At 40.6% G+C, this 17,986-nt stretch overlaps 1 protein-coding gene and 1 long non-coding RNA gene across 3 annotated transcripts in view; both read left to right on the top strand.

The window, feature by feature from the left end:
- The window catches only part of epha3 (eph receptor A3), a 411,842-nt gene that overhangs the window by 116,313 nt on the left and 277,543 nt on the right, over positions 1-17,986 (top strand). The window lies entirely within an intron of this gene.
- LOC311021571 lies at positions 10,553-11,802 on the top strand. Its single transcript, XR_014598016.1, has 4 exons — positions 10,553-10,631; positions 10,782-10,848; positions 11,029-11,194; positions 11,383-11,802. It is a non-coding gene; the product is annotated as an uncharacterized lncRNA (long non-coding RNA).

Below are 17,986 nucleotides of genomic sequence, written 5' to 3'. Positions count from 1 at the left end.
AGAGAGAGAGAGAGAGAGAGAGAGAGAGAGGCAGAAGAAGAGAATGAGAGATGGGGTCTGATAAATAGAGGTGAGGGTTGAGTGTTTGATGGATAGAGGAATAAACTTGAGAAAACGACACCCTACTGTGGTATGGTATGTAGGGAGGGAACACAGTCACAAAGGAACAGTACAGACCCACACACAGCCTACAGTACAAAAACAGCATTTAGTATCTTTTAAATCCAGTTGAACACATGCCAATGAGTTTTATCAGACATCACCCTGACTTTAACATTATCCTAGTGAGTACATCTCAATGGACAGAATTGGTTATTCAACTAGCTGAAACATTCCCACCCTGCAATTTAAACTGCCATGAAGAACCCGTCCCATTTATCAAAAAACATTCCTACCATCCAGAGGTGTCCCCTCCACTGACAGAACAGCTCGCCCGGGAAAAATGAAAGTATGAAAAGGTTCAGTCATAAACTAGAGAACCTTCAGTAAGCTGTTTACTTTGGGAGTAAACAGGCATTTTATGTCCAGAGGGCATGGATTTGTGAGGTCAATCTAACCCAGTGGTTGCCAGCTCGTGGAAAGCAGGTCAAACAAATGATTTTCACTTCTCATGTTTCATTTTGGTTCATTTCATTTCATAATCTGTAGACTTGGCATTTCATTTTAAAAGAAAAAAAAAAAACAGGGCAAAGGGGGAGAAATCTGACTGGCTTCAGGGATGTTGGTCTGTCTTACTAACAGTCCATCATGTTGGTCCAGACTGCAATACTTCAACAGCTATCAAAGGTGTCCTCATAAGATTAAAATGTGTTGCTCTGGGTGAGATAATTAGATGGATTATCATCAGGTCAAATAGCTGCCAAACCAATGACTTTCCCATCAGCATCGGCTGTGGTTTGTTCAGGGCTAATTTGCTAATGGCCAGCATGATAAACATTCTGCCTGCGTAGCATCAGCATGTTAACTTTGTCATTATGAGCATGTCAGCATGCTGACATTTGCATTTTGGCTCAAAGCAGCCTCACATAGCTGCTGTAGACGCTTAGTCTATTGTTTCTCATTTCCTATTGGGGTTACAACTAGCTACCTGTACACATAGATACTGTGTATACTGTGTGTATACAGTGCTTACACAATCAATAGCCCTATATTCAGTTATGATGTGATAATTTTTAAGTATTTTTGTTCCAGGTGATGTTGTGTTGGATTGTGTTGAGAGGCACCTTTAATATTCAGTCTCTGATATTCTCTATAGTCCTGAAAATATAACACACACACACATGCATGCGTGCGCACACACACACACACACACACACACACACACACTCCTTAGCGAAGCCACTTCTGGCCCAGAAGTGAGGTGAAAATAGCATTTTCTTCTCATCTGAGGCACCACTCAAGGTTAGCCAAGTGAGAAAGAGCTTACCACACGGTGCGTTATAGACCAGCCTCACAGTTATCTGTCCCTCAGAAAGGTGTCACATTGACTCGTCTACCTCCCTTTGTTTTTCTGCAGAGTTTTGATAACGTACAGTGGGGGATCTCTTTTGTTTGAGGTACCACTGCATGTGTTCGGTTTGTGTGAGCAGCGATGGTGTAGTGTGATAATTAAATAAATTCCATGGAGGATGTACACAGCCTCAAGGCTGGAAACTTCAGAGGGGGAGGGGTCAGTTTGCTTCTTTCAGAAATGTATTTTTACACCAATATTAATGTGTTATACCCAGGTGCACGTATACCAGTGTAATTTTGTTAAAGAAAACTACCGACTAAACATGATTTTTTTTATGACAAGATGGCACTGACGTCATTGAACACTAACTGTGGCTACAGCAACATGCATATTGTTAATTTAAAAAAAACATTAACAGTTTTTGATTGCTCTCAAAGGCTGTGCAATCAGTGTGTGTGTGTGTGTGTGTGTGTGTGTGAACGAGTGAACGTTGACATGTAGAGGAACGTGACTTGATTGGTCAGAAGAAGTGATCAATGTGGTTTGAATTGTATAGAAGGCGATGATAAAAATGACCCAACTCCTCATTTGATTAATTGCCTCAGTAAACATCGTGAACAAGAGTTTTTGGCCTCAATCACTAGTTTCCAGTTTTCTTCAATACAGCATGATGCTCATTTAGTAAAATATGGCCTCATTTAGAGAAAAATAGACAATAAAGTAGGGTATGCTTAGGAGCGTGGCTACATTGTGATTGACAGGTCGCTACCACTGCGTAGTCCACAAACCAATTGGAAATGATACAGCGAATGTGTCCACTTCCCATATGAAGAGAAACTATACAAAACTAGATATGATACATTACTAAGATAAACCGAACATGACTTTTAGTTGGAGACAAAATAACAGGACAAAATATGAAACTAAATTTTAGCTTAAATCATGAACACAAATGTACACAAAGGCAATTTATAAATCCCCTTTATAAATCAACTATGATGAATTAATCAGTGATCAAAATCCAAGCATGCTGCAAATCTCACATTTCTATTTTGCATCAGGAAATACTTATAATCAATATTAACACCTGACAGATTGTTGCTGGCTTCTTTTCATTAATTTTGAATGTAGTCATACGGCAGAAATGGAAGGAAAGAGCGTGAACGCATCATAGAAAGGTTATGAACCTCTGCCATTGATTGAGAGATAAAAACGTGGGAGAACAACCTGATTCTTGGGTTGATCCTGGGAAAATTGATGCCTCGCCTGAACACATTATATCAGAGGGGATTAGAGTTGCGAAACACAATTGAGTGAGCGGTGATCAATTATGTAGTGAAGGCATTTTATTAAACATGTTTTGGCTGTTCGATAATAGTGTCTGATAGGAACCGAGGTAAAGGAATAATCTCAAAGATTGTCATTGACATGAATGTCTGTGACAGAATGAGGTCACACAATAGTGAATGGCCTGCGATTCATGCTTATCACATTAGGTGCTAACCAAACGGAGATCCACTTATGTATATAGTCCAGCCAGGTGTGTAGAGCCCAATTTGTTTACAAGGCTGCCAAAAGGATGTGCCAGTGGTTCTCCTAAAATCACGGCCCTTCATGGCCCTTCATTCCTTGTACAGTGTGAACACACCGTAAAATCCAAATAAATGTGGATTGTTTGGAGCCGCAGCTCCTTTCCTCTGCCTTTGCTCTTCTGTCCTGTTCCCTCCCTCCTCGTCGCTGTGTCATTGCTGCGGTCAGCGGAGCAACACTTCCAAACAGACAACTCAAGTGAGTGATCCCATCAATATCTGTGTTCACTCATCAGCAGTTTTAGTAGTTTATTTGGCAGCGTGGAAGTGAGTGTGTGCGTGTGTGTGTTTGCACAACAGATGGGCCTCTGTGGAGAGCAAGGTGTGTGTGTGCCCATCTCCTGTCTTCCCCCCCAGGACTCATAAAGCATGTTGAACAAACAGACTAATTAGGCCATGTCCACACGGCAACGTTTTTTGTGCGTTAACGCAGTTGAAGTCGTTTTTTGTGTGTAAACGCGGAAGTCTTGCACGTTTGGGCCGACCGTCCACACGGATCCGGAGTTTTGGTGTCTGTAAACACACTTTTTTGAAACCAGGTCCCAGGGTGAAAAAGGAAAAATCACCACCCTTGTGTTTCATGTTCGTGTGTATGGCAAATACGCATAAGATGATGTCATCATCCCACCCCTAGACCCTGTAGACTTCTTAGCACCGCAACGTTAGGCGTAGGGCCAGTTTTGCCGATACTTTTTACTTGAAAATTCCTGATCATTGAATGATTTTGTACTTTTGCCTTTAATTAAAGCTGCAGTCGGCAAGTCTGGCAGATCAAGTTGACTCAGTCGAATTTCAAATGCTTACAACACTCACGCCCCTCCCCCTCTACCACCGAGCTCCTCCTCTCCCTCCCATCGAGTGCTCGTCAGTGCGTGTGCACCGGATTCCTGTGAACGCGCCTGTGTCTTCTCTCATCGATAAACGGCATGGAGTACACGCTACACAGAGGTAGGCCAGCTAACTTACTCATAGATAGCAACTGCTAACGTCATTAAGCGTATGCCTAGTTGAGGCGTGTGCCTGTGATATTGTAACATGCGTGAGGGGGAAGGTGGGATTTGTGGCGTGTGCACGAACTGTGAACTATGCTGAGTGGACAGGATGATAAGGGCACAGTGGATTTTTGCAAAACAAACAACAAGCTCTACGTGCACGTAGAGGCGCGTTTTTTTTTTTCCAAAACCGGATGATTTATGTTGTTCTATCGGAGCATAGTGTCGGTTTCAGTGAATATGATCATGTTGCCGACTGCGAATTTAATTGATTATGATGAAGAAATCCGAGTGATTTGCTGAACTTATAGAAGAGAAACTACAACAATTTGTTGACAATAAATTCTCTCACACACACACACTTATTGTGTCAGATTCATGTTAATCAGTGAAAGTCGTATGAAAACCTCACATGTTGCGAAATATCCAAATATATAAAATTATGTCATACAGGGTGCTCTGATTAGAAAGGCAGAGGTGCTAATACACTGTAGCTCTATATACATCTGAGCAACTGGCTGTAAAGAAAACAAAGTCATATTGTGGACCGACATAAATCTCTGTTACCGTAGCTGTTGTATCCGTTTCCTGCTTTTGTTGTGACAAATGCTCAGGCCAACAGATATGATCCATCAGATCCGCGGGAGGCTGACAGGAGCTGTGTTTACTCAAGCGCAAGTTGGATTATTTAAACATGTCAGGCTGAGACACCAAGGCCAGACTGCTGACAAATAAGAGGAGCCCGGCCAACGCTAGTTGTTTGTTGACAATATGTCACCGACGCTGCATTTTGTGTCTCTGAATCAACGCTCTGTGTCGTGTAAGCCGTGTCTGCATATTTCAATATTTGTGTGAACGGATTCAATTCAGTCCCCTCCGTGAACAATAAAAGGAAGGAGCTTCTCCAATCTCCATTTCACATCACAGAAAAATACGAAGGATTTAAATTGGTTTTAATGTAAAGCGCTGTAAGCTCATGTCAGTGCTGTGCCAGAAAGAACTTCTTGGATCTACGCAAGGTCAACGACAGAGAAGGTGTGTGTTTAGGTGCGTGTCTGTGTTCAGCTCTCCCTTAGGGCTCCATCTGTTAAGCCACTGTCATGCACCTCCACTCATCAGATACAAGCTAATCCGTGTGGAGCTGGTGGCTACTTCTGCCTCTATGCCGTGTGTGAAGCAAGGATGTGTGCGTGTGTGTGTGTGTGTGTGTGTGTGTGCCAGTGAGTGTGTTTTCCACAGGGTAAGGCCCAAGATGAATGTGTGTTTGTCAATGATGAATCTCCTGAATCTGTGAAACACTGGTGTCCTTGAACTTCAACGTCTGCCATATGCTGCCCAGGACAGAGCCAGGGGAACAGGGAATAGTGTGTGTGTGTGTGTGTGTGTGTGTGTGTGTGTGTGTGTAGGGTACACTAGACGCCGTCTGTTTCACAGAGGTCGTTGGGTCACTCAGGGAAGTCTATAATGTTGCACTGACTAGCTTGATGGGTGCTGTTGATTTATCACTCTATTTGATGCTGTGTGGGCTACATCGGGGTCAGTGTTAATATTACCTTGCCCAAGAAGACATAGTGTTACAAATGAGTATGACCATTTAAGTGCATATGAGAATATACAGTTCTTTAGACTTTTACATTCCATTTACTAAATAATGTGATGTCTGGTGCTACGACAGCGTATTAGGGCCACTGGAGGAAAAAAGTACAAATTTGCGAGTTTATTAAGTAGCCGAAAGAGGTGGGCAATATTCTGAGAAAAAAAGTAACAAATTTGCGAGTTTATGAAGTAGCAGATTTGCTACTAATGTATTTATTTTTCTAATTAATACATCACAACGTGTAACAACGCCTTGTTAAGGTCTTGAGGGTGATGGCTGTTCATGGTTATTGTTGGTTTTATTTATATGGGCCTGTCATCTTATGTGTGTGTCACACAATGGTGTGAGGTTCTTTTTTTTCTAAAAATACTAAAAGATAGGAATTGCGCTGTCGTCAATGATAGACACTACCGGCACTGGGACACACGCACACTTCTCTGGGCAGTTTGATTCTCTTTCCTTAGCTGTTTCGAGGCGTTGAATCAAACTCCGCGTCCTTCGGTTGAATCGGCTTGGCCGTCTCTTTTGCGCGCGTCCGCCGCAACACACTTTTACCGCCTCCCGGAATTTTTTTTTCTTCTTCTTCTTTTTCGTACAGTGGCACTAATGCGGCATCATACCAAACACAATTTAGAGCATAACTTTGAGAAAGTTTGCCCTTATTTCATTATATTTATTACATTCTGATAACCTTGCATTTGATAGTAACTGAAAAACAAGCAATGCATGGGGAATTCATTGTAAGATGAACTAGACTACAGTATGAAAGTAAGACACTGGGGGAAACATAGATTTAGTTTGGCTCTAATATCTTTTAATAATATCAAATCACATTTTCAATTTTCTTGTTGGCTTGACCAAACGAAATGTGAACGAACCCTCAGCCCCGATAAGACATTCTTAGCGGCTCTTGTTTCCTTTCGGCCCGCTCTGTCCAAAGTGTTTACACTTTATGCTTTCACACTTTGGATCGTGAAGTGTAAAAAGAGGCTTCCTCTCTGCAAAACAGTCCTGTCCTTGTGGGAAGGAAGAAAAAAACCTTTTCCCTCAGAAGATGGATGATAATGTAAGTTACCTAGATGGGTTTTCGAGGTTGAGGGAGACATTATTTAGGCAGGAAGCGGGAGTGATATATACAACCGAATCTTACAATAAGAAAAAAAAAATCTGTTAAGCAAGTCATAAAAAGTCCTTGAAAGGTCTGAGTATAGCCAGTCATAAACAAGTCATAGTATTGTATGTCATAAAAAGATATTAAAGTTAAACTGGTTGCTAAAATTCCAACATGGCGGCGGCCAAAATGATGACTACGTCCAGTCTATGTTGTCACCTAACAAAATGCGTAAATAAAGGTCATAATAAGCTGCTTGCACAGACGACTTATACGGCCATATTGTTGGTGAGGATGGTCTTGTTTAGACATCTCAGTTAACCAGTAGGAGTGACTACATGTGATCCCCATCTGGCTTCCCACCAGCTATATAAAAACTGCCAATTATACTATAACACGTCTGGAGTCATGTTATATTTTATAGTATATTTTTCGAGTAAAAGTTGAAGTTTAGTGATGAAATCATATGGTGCCAGCCATAGTCAAAGTCATTCAAAGAAGAAAACAATTGAGATGAAAAGCGTTTTTAACTGTATTGAATATTCACGACATAACATCAGTCTGGAAAAGAAGCGCATGATGATTTATATCTGTTCCAGTGTTCATGTACATTCCAAGGAGACCTGCTTTCTATTAATTAGAAGCTGTCATTGAATTTGTCACTCACCATCCATCCACTCTACTTCACAGGGAGGAGATGATCGGGAGCAGATGAATGGCAGCTTTTTTTTTTTTGCTTTAAGAGTGAACTTTCCCTCTAGCTTTTCTCTTTAATTATAAAAGCCCATATGAGCATAATGTTTGCTTGCATGCTAGCAGGTGCCATGAATGCTAAAGTCTCTGTAATTATATTCAATTGTAATTGTGTTCTTGTGTTCATTTCCTGTTTTATTTAGTCATTTCCTGTTCCCCGTTCTAACCTCTCCTCTGGTTTCAGATGTCTTGACATCCCCGCCCTCATGTGTGTTGATTACCCAGCTGCCCTTATGTGTCTCACCTGTGTCTCCTGTTGTATCTGTCTTCCCCTCCCTCCGCTGCCAGATTCTCTTTGTTCCCTGTGAGAAAGCGTTGGGCCGCTCCTCACACACTCTCGGGTCCCATCAAGATCCTTTCAGTGATAACTTTTAATGCACAACTTTGACGTTGCAATCGATTGCTTTGTTTTGCACTGTCCTCCATGACATATGACTTAACCGGCATCACTTTAGGTCAATCTTGTAGTGAATAAAACATACGTGGATAACAATAGCAAATTCATGAGGGGGAAAAATGTGAATATAAACTATGACTCCACTAAAACAGTGTTTGGCTTCACATGCGAGGTTTCCATATGCCCACATTGATTAATTTGAATCTGACCCTGATTCCCTGTGCGTGTGTTGCATGCAGGTTTCTTGCCAAGAGAACTGGATGTAAAGTGTGTGTGTGTGTGTGTGTGTGTGTGTGTGTGGGGGGGGGGGGGGGGGGGGGGGGGGGTTAGAAACAGCAGGTTTATTTCTCCTGAGTTTATTGTTTATACGCAATATAATTCAATTACTTGTCTTCTCCTGTTTCGAGTCATGAATAATTGCCCCATGGACATGAGCATGTGAGTGAGAGTGTGTTTGTGAGTGGAAGTGTATGTCTGAGGTAATTAATTATAGTGTGTATGAGCTAATGGACTGCAGCCAGTAAACACAGTGTTTAAGATGTCCACAAGCTGCAGTCATGTGTTCAATAGGATAATGGAATTGTCTTCTTTTCTTGCTTTTCTCTCTTTTCTTTTACTTTCCAACCATCTCAGTCTACCTATACCTTATTTTATGGAAAGCAAATAACGCTCAGACTCTGATGTGCTGCCAGCTTTATTCCCTGAGCATGTACAGTATTGTGCTGGCTGGATAATTGTTGAGTGCTTTTAGAAAGAAAAAGTCAGATCCTTAGAGAACATGCATGCAGGCAAAGTTGCTTGCCGATGCAGATGTGTGTACTGTGCGTACATGAGTGTACAGTATACAGTAGCCTGTGTGATGGGTGATGTGGATAGCTGAATAGCTTTGGAATTTTATCTGTGAATTATGCATTCACACCTGCTTACACTGTTAGAAATTACCAGCATTTCACAATAATTAACAGTATTATTTTACAATAACTTGTTGTAATTTAGTTCCCCTGTAATATCCCAATGAATACCTGTAAAAACTACAGTATCTTTGGATTTTACAGCATCTAACTCTAATTTTACAGTAAAATCCTGCAATCAAAAAACCCCTGTTATATCACAACAAGGTCTGTAATATCACAGCAACACAGTAAAAAAATGCAAGGATTTCACAGCATTCAACAGTATTATTACAGTGAAATACTGTATTGAACTATACCCTGGGAAGTCACATGACATAACCGAACTTGGTTTGAACTGAAGACGCGGCGGTTTCCCTCTTCTCATCCCGGCTGAATGGAGAAGGTGAGCAGCATGCATAACTCTGTTTGCAGCACTTACACCCATGTTATTTAATATGATGATAATATTTACTTTCACATGAACGTTATTCGCATGACACAGTTCATATTTTGTTAGCAAGTGCCCAAAATTGTTGAACGTTATCTCACAGCATTTGCTAATAGCAGTAGTAATAATACTAGCTAGCAAACGGCTGCTAGCACGATTAGCAACGATTTGCTACGTGAGATAAGAACAATAAGACGAGAGAGAAATAAGAAGGAAAACGAACGGGAAAGGAAGTGAAGAAGTTCGTGTTTAATGTCGCTACGTGTACTTTTCAGTGTGTTATATGGTTAGACCATGTAGCCCAGGTTTGATTTGAAGCCGAACTGGTCAGTAGCGGGCCGTTGTTTCCACTCGGATGTCTTCGTTATGGACTGTTACCGGTACTGTTGTCGTCATGTTCGCTTGCGGGGCTGGTCTGCTCTGGGTGAGCGCGTGCGGCGGTACATGGAAGTGTTTTGCTGCATATTAGCGTAACGTCGCCGTCACTATTCTCCTCTCATGAGTGGTCTTTCCGCACCGAGACAGCGGGTTACCCGTGTTAGCCGAAGCTAACAATACACCCGCATCCTCCAGTTCAGCTTCATATCAAACCGGGGCAACATGGCCGAACATAACGCACTGTAGAGTACACGTAGCGACATTAAGCACAAACTTTTTCACTTACTTTCGCGTTCGTTTTTGACTGCAGAGCAAAAGCGGTTTTGCCGAACGGTAGCCGATCTAAGCAGGCTAATGACTAGCTAGTCTATGGGGCATGTAGCGGCTCCCTGCATCGTTAGAGATATTCCACATAGACCAGCTGCTCGCCATGCATGGATAGGCTACTATTCTGCAAAAACGCTTTTGCTCTTGGTCAAGTTTCAGCTAGGGATAATATTGCCGTACACAGGTGATGTAACTCCAAAAATGTCCATTACATTTATGTACAGATCATGTTTTTTACAACATACTCATTATCATAATCTGCATTCAAACTGAAATTCATATTGTTGGTTGCCTTTGTGTAATTTCTCCTTTTTCTTTTTTTCTAGGTCATCAGATGGCCAGGCTAACCATCCTGTTCAGTGTCAGTCTAAGAGTGAGGAGGAATAGATCAGGTAGGTGACGAGTTAAAATGCACCACAATGTTCCACTGTAAATTGGTTGGATGTGAGCATGTGTATGAGAATGTGTATAACTTCGTTCAGCACACAAAACAGCATACTAATGCCCCCTATTATTACTAGTGTGGGGTGCCTGACTGCTACAGAAAACACACGGGACTGCAAATTCATGTTTAGGAAGCAGAGGTCCTACCTGCAGGCTGCTGGGCCTATACTGACCCATCAGCTCTACCACCTGACCCATCAGCTCTACCAGCTGACCCATCAGCTCTACCACCTGACGCATCCTTGAAATGTAAAGATTTTTTATTCAAATATTTAAAATGTAAAATGAGTGATTACATTAGACGCCATTTCTTACCTTTTATGATTTACTACCTCTGACAATGAACAATATTTATCCTTTAATGTTAAATCCATGCTATTGTGTGTTACTATGTTACAGCCATGTGCCACTGCTGTGGACATTAGTACTCCAGAACGCCCCAGCACCTCCTGCTTGTTCATTCAAGGTAATGTTACTTGGATCTAGTATCGACATTTCTAACTCAGTATTTTGTTTTGATTCTAGAAATCTACATCACCACAATAAATAATAATAATGATAACAAATTACATTTGTATAGCCCTTTGTATCTGAAGCAGATCTCAAAGAGCTCATAACACATGATGTTGTATCTATTCATTTTCAGGTGACATGATGAAGCCCTCTGGACGGCTGATATCCATCGAGGGACATGTCGTGATGGGCCCACACCCTTTGTTTTTACACGGAGTAGCTGCTTTCTTCAGCAGCTATTCAGTCTTCAACCTCGAGTATCCTGCTGCTGGATCGGCGATGCTGGAGTTCATTCAAAGGTATTGTATAAAGATCTCTTTTAACCTTGTAATTCACATTATAGTACAGGCTTCCAACTCAATGATTGTCTTGAGTTCTAAATTGCTGACAATGGAGGTACCTGAGGCTAGCCTGGTGAGACCATCCTGATCTCGCAAACTCATCCATAAATCTATTTAAAACTGAAACTATCTTTGCTTATTAACAGGTGCTTCCTGGGCATCAATCCTGGAAGAGGCTCAAAGACCAAGAAGCGGACAACAATGAACCCTCATGCGAGCGCCCTTTTGAGGAAACCTATTGACTTTGAGTGGCCATCATAGTGAGACAGGTAGTTGACTCGCAAGTTTCTGCACAATTTCTCTGCATTTTAAGATGGCTTTGGAAAGTTTGACTAGGAAGTTGAATTTCTTGTATTCTTGAATTTCTTGACATTTGCTGTATGTTGAAAAATATGTATTTGTTAATAAATATGCCATTGGGCTAACATTGACTTTACCTCAGAGTTGTTTGTTCTTTTACAACAATGCATTGTAATATCACAATACTGAAATCACAGTAAATTGCTGTAATCCTTACCGTGAAAGTCATGCAAAATTTATCCAATAATTTATTGTGAATTCACAGTAAAAGTACAGGGCCTTGTTGTAATGATGTACAGCAAAAAAGTTGTAATTCCCCAGTAATGTACTGTAATATCACAGTAATTGCGTTGCCATAGAAGCTGTAAAGTTACAGTATACAGTTGTGCTTTTACATCAATGCATTGTAATATCACAATACTGAAATCACAGTAAATTGCTGTGACTTAATTCACAGTATATTGCTGTAATCCTTACTGTGAAAGTAATGCAAAATGTATCCAATAATTTATTGTGAATTCACAGCGTAAAATTTTGCAGTGTACTGTATCACTATAACTTTGTATACTTTCATCATTCAACATGTTTTTATGGGAATGCATCATCAGGATCTCCCACGAAGAGCTGGAGGATAAAATGTAAGAGCTCCTTTCAACATATGGAACATATAACCTGCTGCCACCATGACTCTTATATTTTTAATCTCTGGGATCTGATTGAGATCGCATAAATATTTCTCTTTCGCCATGAACTAAAACCCTTGTGTTTCTATAAAAGAAAGCAAACTTATGATTACAGTGAAAACGAAGGGAATTTGAATATAAACGACAGCTAAGAAATTACCATCATTGTATGTGCAAAAACACATTACAATACATGACGGGATGATGGGTAAGCTGTTCGGAATCACTGATGGAAGTCGAATGCAGTTTTGTTAATTAAATGGCGTCATTATAATTCCCTCTAAGTGGCATTCAGTCTGCCTCTCTCTTTTGCTCTCTCTGTCTCTCTCTCTCTCTCTCTCTCTCTCTCTCACACACACAAACACACACACACACACAGGCACAGTGCCGCTTGTGCAACAGAACAGGAGGTCTCGGAGGCCTAATCTCAGAGCTAGCAAGGTACAGCCATAAAACTGACAGGCCAACTAATTATCCCAAAAATTACAACATCTTAATGGTCGCGCTCACAGTAATGCTCATAGGCGGCCTGTGAGCGTGCACATGAAGGCCCGCATATTTTGCTTGTTTTTTTGGTGTGTGTGTGTGTGTGTGTGTGTGTGTGTGTGTGTGTGTGTGTGTGTGTGCGCGTGCGTGTATGTTGGAGAGAGGGTGTTTATTATGCAGACAGCTGGAGGTGGTCTCCTGCATGCAGAGCAGAGAGGACAGATGTGTGTCGCGCCTCTTTGTTCTGGTTCTGCATGGCTTACAATGAACTTAAACAAAAGAAGAAGAAAAAACACGACAGACATGCAAAGGAGTTTATTGCATATCAAGGGGAACAACATCTATGGCTACTTATTTTTTCCGACACTGTTTTTAATTGAGATTCTTGAAACATATTCTCACTCATTCCATTGCTCTGCAGCCCTCTGCGTTTGCCTCCTACCCCTCCTCTCCTTTTGTGTCTTGCTCTTTGTTGCGTGTTGTGAGCCCCGTGTAATCCCTCGGCTCTGTTCTTTTCTGATATCCGTTAATGTTCACATCCGTACCTAATCTTGCTGTTCTGTGATCAGCTGACTGAACTGAAACCTCCGTCAGTTCATTCTGTCAGGATACATTTGGGTTGAGACAAAGGCAACGCGGTGTAAACCAAAAAGAGATCCTTGATTTCAGTAAACATTCACAAAGAAAGAAACAAAGAAAGAAAAGAAAGAAAATCGTAGTCACCCCGTCCTTCCAGTGCTGTCAGGGTAAGCTGGAGGTGAATGTAATCCCTGGGTTTCTATGATAGCAGATAGGCGGTGTGATAAGTACTGTGCAAATACCATCATCGATTCATCTCTGCTAAGGCTCCAATAGCCTGTCTGAGAGCAGACACGGGATTACAACGCCAAGAAGAAGGGATTTTCCCCCCATCGCATTCTCCTCCTGATAAAATAGCACAATGACGTGTCAACCACCGAAGTGTGGTTCCAATAATTACAAAGAAGTGTTGCTGAGGAAAGACTCACGTATTGAGAAGCTTTTCACTCTTGATTTAGATTTCTAAAGAAAGTTCAAGTTTAAAATGAATGCACTACTATTTTGAGTTTCGAGAATCAGAATCAACGGTTCTCTGCTATGAAATCAGTGCAGAAGAACAGTACAGATCATGCAATTAGAGCCAAATACACCACAAATGAATGAAAATGGTGTGAAATCCGTGATTGAAATATTGCATTGATCTTTCTTTCATGAATTACTTTGCAGAGCGTTACACATTGGTCCACACATCTGATGTTATCATCCGCTACAATTGTTCATCTTTCCAGACCAGAACCTTCCATGGATGTTTAAATCACATGTGTCATGAGTAATTGCTAATCCGTTGCACATTTTTGCTTTAATTGGCAACTTTTCCACCTCGACCGTAAAATAAGTCACCTTGTGTTTTTCTGTGTTCAGCCTCTGATTGAGATCTTGGAACTCATCAGAAACACCAGGTGTTTCTCTTATTCTTTGAATGTGTAGGAACCTTCACAAAGCCCGGAGATTAAAGCACGTTTTTCACTGACTAGCTAAGTAATATCTTCAATATTTATCATTGCCCCACATGTTTTGTCTGAACACACAGTAACAACTTTAAAGTTTAATTCAAGGTACATTTCAAAACATGTTCTACTCCAATAAGAGAAACACGACAACATTTGCATTTGACATTTAGTTCACTTTTGTATCAACAGGCATTATTCTATATTCTACAAATTGTTAAGACATGCATTTTTCTTAAAAAGACTGATTTTCTCAAACAGGTGGAAGCTGTGCTTTTGGGTTAGGTTTTGGTGTTAGAATAGGATGTGTTGACAACATGATAAATATAGATTATCAGCTGCCTTATCCTTGAAAATATTCCCATCTTGGAAGCATCGACGTCATAAATGTATCGGGCTCATACTCCAATGATATGGACCTTTTATCTGTTTAGCTGTAGCTGTTAATAATGCATTGAAAAAGTGAAACCAAAAGAAAAGAAACTTCTCTGTTTCAGGTGTGAATCAGACTGTTTTATTTATGCCTCAAGGTCATTAACTGATTAGTTTGTAAAAAAAAAAAAAAAGGAAAGCCAAGCTAGGAAGAGTTCATGGATAATATGAATAGTGCATGAGAACCACGGAACAAAAGGTTTCAGGGCAAACTTCTTTTGAAAGTCCAATTCATTCTCGTGTATTCCTTTATTCTCCAAAGTATTGCACACAAAGACAAACTTTTTCCCCCCCTCGCTGTCAAGAAAGACTGACTCTGGTAATTTAAAAAAGAAAAGATGAGAGGAGAGAATGGAGATAGAAAGACTGATGAATGGAGATTGGCAAGAGATAGGGAGGTGGATAGAGAGAGGGAGCAACGATGGACATCTGGGTCGCAGTGATGGAACGCTAGATTGATTTAGAACGAGTTTGAGGAGTCTCTACAGGTCAAAGCCACCATCTATATTACTGTCCGAGGCTATTCATCTATCCACAGATCAACTATCTTGTCTGGTCACTGGAGAAAAGAACAGAAGAGAAGGAAAGACAAAAGAAGATATACAAATAATGGTAGAGAGAAGAGAAGTAATAGCATAAGAGAAACTGAAGAGAGTGATATGGGTGAAGGATGTACGGTAGAAAAGTGTGAAAACAAATGGGACTTTCTTTGTAATTGTTAGCCTAAAATTCAAGTAATTGAATGTTGTGAGAAAATTATTATGATACGATACTACTTAATTTGAAAGAAAGATGATGATGACATCTGAGGGCAGGTATTGCTAGGAGACAAACGGTCAACTAAAAAAATGTTTAACATCATCTGACCAGCTCAGTCAGAAACTGGGAGCTAGAATTAGAACCAACACTGCATCTAAAAAGACACACCTTTTAAATAGACTTTAAAAAACAAATGTCACACAAGCTCTTTTGGCATGTTTTAGTTCAAAGTCATGCCCATTTAATGGAATTGCAACCACATACTTCATGCAGCAGTATGCACTCCATCACATGTACAGAAGTTGCCTGAAGTCCATTAGGAATTCAGTATATTAACCATCTGCATGTAGCTACAGTGCATTCACATGTGCAACCCGCACAGTTGCCAGTCTGGGCCAAAGGACTCTATTATTTCAGGGAAGTTTTGATTATATCACTGGAGTGAATTTATTTGATAGTTTTTATGATATTGGAGTTCCACCAGATCGTAGCCTTAAGCAATGTACCCAGTTCATACATTTTTTAACTTGTTTTTGCTAGTGTTTGTGAGCCAGCTATTACTATGCAGGATGTTGTGTGACTAAGCATGCTATTTGATGAGTTTTGATTTCCAATCATTCTTTATTGTTACTTTTACCTGTGTTCTTCACTACAACCAGCAGTTTGCACACCGCCAACATTGCCAGCTTCAGTTTTAAAAGTAACTTTCCCTGACAGTTCACTTGCTGGCTAGCTCACATGACACATTTAACAATGTATGCATTTGAAAAATGAACAGTTATTTGGCAATACATGCATTTTTGAATTGCTTATGTCTGTTGAATTGCTCATACTTATGCTATGTTAACAGGTTTGCTTCTATCTTCTATATGATTTGGTTGCTAAAACATCTGCAAATATTCCCTATATTTTCCACTTTATTCCTGTTATTTCCTGTAAATTCCCCATACATTTCTATTCATTCCCATTAAAAGTTTGCACCTTCAATATAACCAGAATTGACTAGAATCAACATCAAAACATAGTTTAGGGTTAATACACTGATGTCTGTATGCAGTGTGTGTGTGACTGACGCTATACAATGTATATTTTTTAAATAATAAAAACAACAAAATATAATAAGTACATGATGCAGTGAAGTAAGTGGTTTATAGTAAGCTACCATATCAAGAGTAAGTACACGATATAGAACGTAGATGGACACATACGGATGCATTTGAGCCATGGGGAATCAAAGTTCAACATCAAATGTACATCTGTGGAGATGCACAGAGATGCCAAGAGTGGCTGTACTAAAAAGACATTGATACATCAATGCACAAACACTCACGTCAACAACAGGTGTATCAGGAGTGCTGCTCTAGGAGCTACTGTACAACTCTCAGATACAGAGCACAAGATGAAAAGATGAGGCCACCCTGCAGATGGAAAGGAGAGTCAAGGAAAGGGCAGTTGGAAAAGTATGAGGTCATGTGAAAACAGAAATGGACTGGCTGTGGTTGATCAAACACTCGTGCTTTAAAAAAATTGTTTTGTTTGTTTCTCCATCCGGTTATTGTTTGAGCTAATTTGGTTTCCCTATAACAACATAGTATGCAGGACAAGATACTCCTGAGGCCTGTATAATTACATTTGTGTATTCCATTGAATTATTAAATTGTGGGTGATAGCTCAGTGGTAGAGTTGGCGCCCCATGTACCGAAGCTAAGAGAACTGATTGGTCACTAGTCGGTGCTTTTATACACGCTGATCTCCTACCTGGAACATAACCTGCTCCGGAGCATGTTAGCACTGCCGCATCAGTTACCATGGCAACGTTACCCCAGTAAGAAGTGAACCACCTGCCTCCGTGTGAATCGTGGGTGGGGTGGCTAAGGGAGTGGGTGGAGTAAATGAACATGGTAGCAGGTGGTCAGATGGCAAGCTGAGAATAATGTATTATAGGTGTGCAACCGCAGGACTCACTGTCAACCTCATCACATCTAGGAGACGATATGGCAACATCTTCTGTTGACACGTCCTCCGTCCATGACAGGGATCACTGCAGAGGTTAAGAAATAAAGTGTGTGAAAATGGGAATTACACTTTCCTTCCCAATGGCATCACAGCGTGAAGTCAATATTGGAAGTGATGGAATTATTTACAGGTGGGACTCAATTGTAAAGTGGCTTCTTGCAAGTGATGAAGCTTGTAATTGATCATACCTGGGTTTGTTGCTTCATGGATGATCACATTGTCCTTTTTAATGTAATGCAGTCAACATTTTGGCACAAGCTTTTTGAGCTTGTTTTCCTGTCATTGTGTGATTGGCCATAATTGGCAAAATATGTGTACTGCTGAATAGGCTTGTGAGCTTGTTATCATTGATTGTTGTCAACACGTCTATGGTTTGTCGTCAAAGTAATGACTACACTTACAATAATAATGACACTCTGATTCATACTCAGTTGAGCATCTTTTCTGAATTTAACAGAATAGATGTAATTATTATCTAGATGAGGCGAACCGTGGATTGAAACGTCGGATACGGAGCATTTTCATCGAAACAAAAAGCAAAGCCAACA

This window comes from Eutrigla gurnardus (genome assembly GCF_963514095.1).
Source record: "Eutrigla gurnardus genome assembly, chromosome: 12".
Lineage (NCBI taxonomy): Eukaryota > Metazoa > Chordata > Actinopteri > Perciformes > Triglidae > Eutrigla > Eutrigla gurnardus.
The sequence above is the reverse complement of the archived record's forward strand: the minus strand, read 5'-3'. Positions and strand labels throughout refer to the sequence as shown.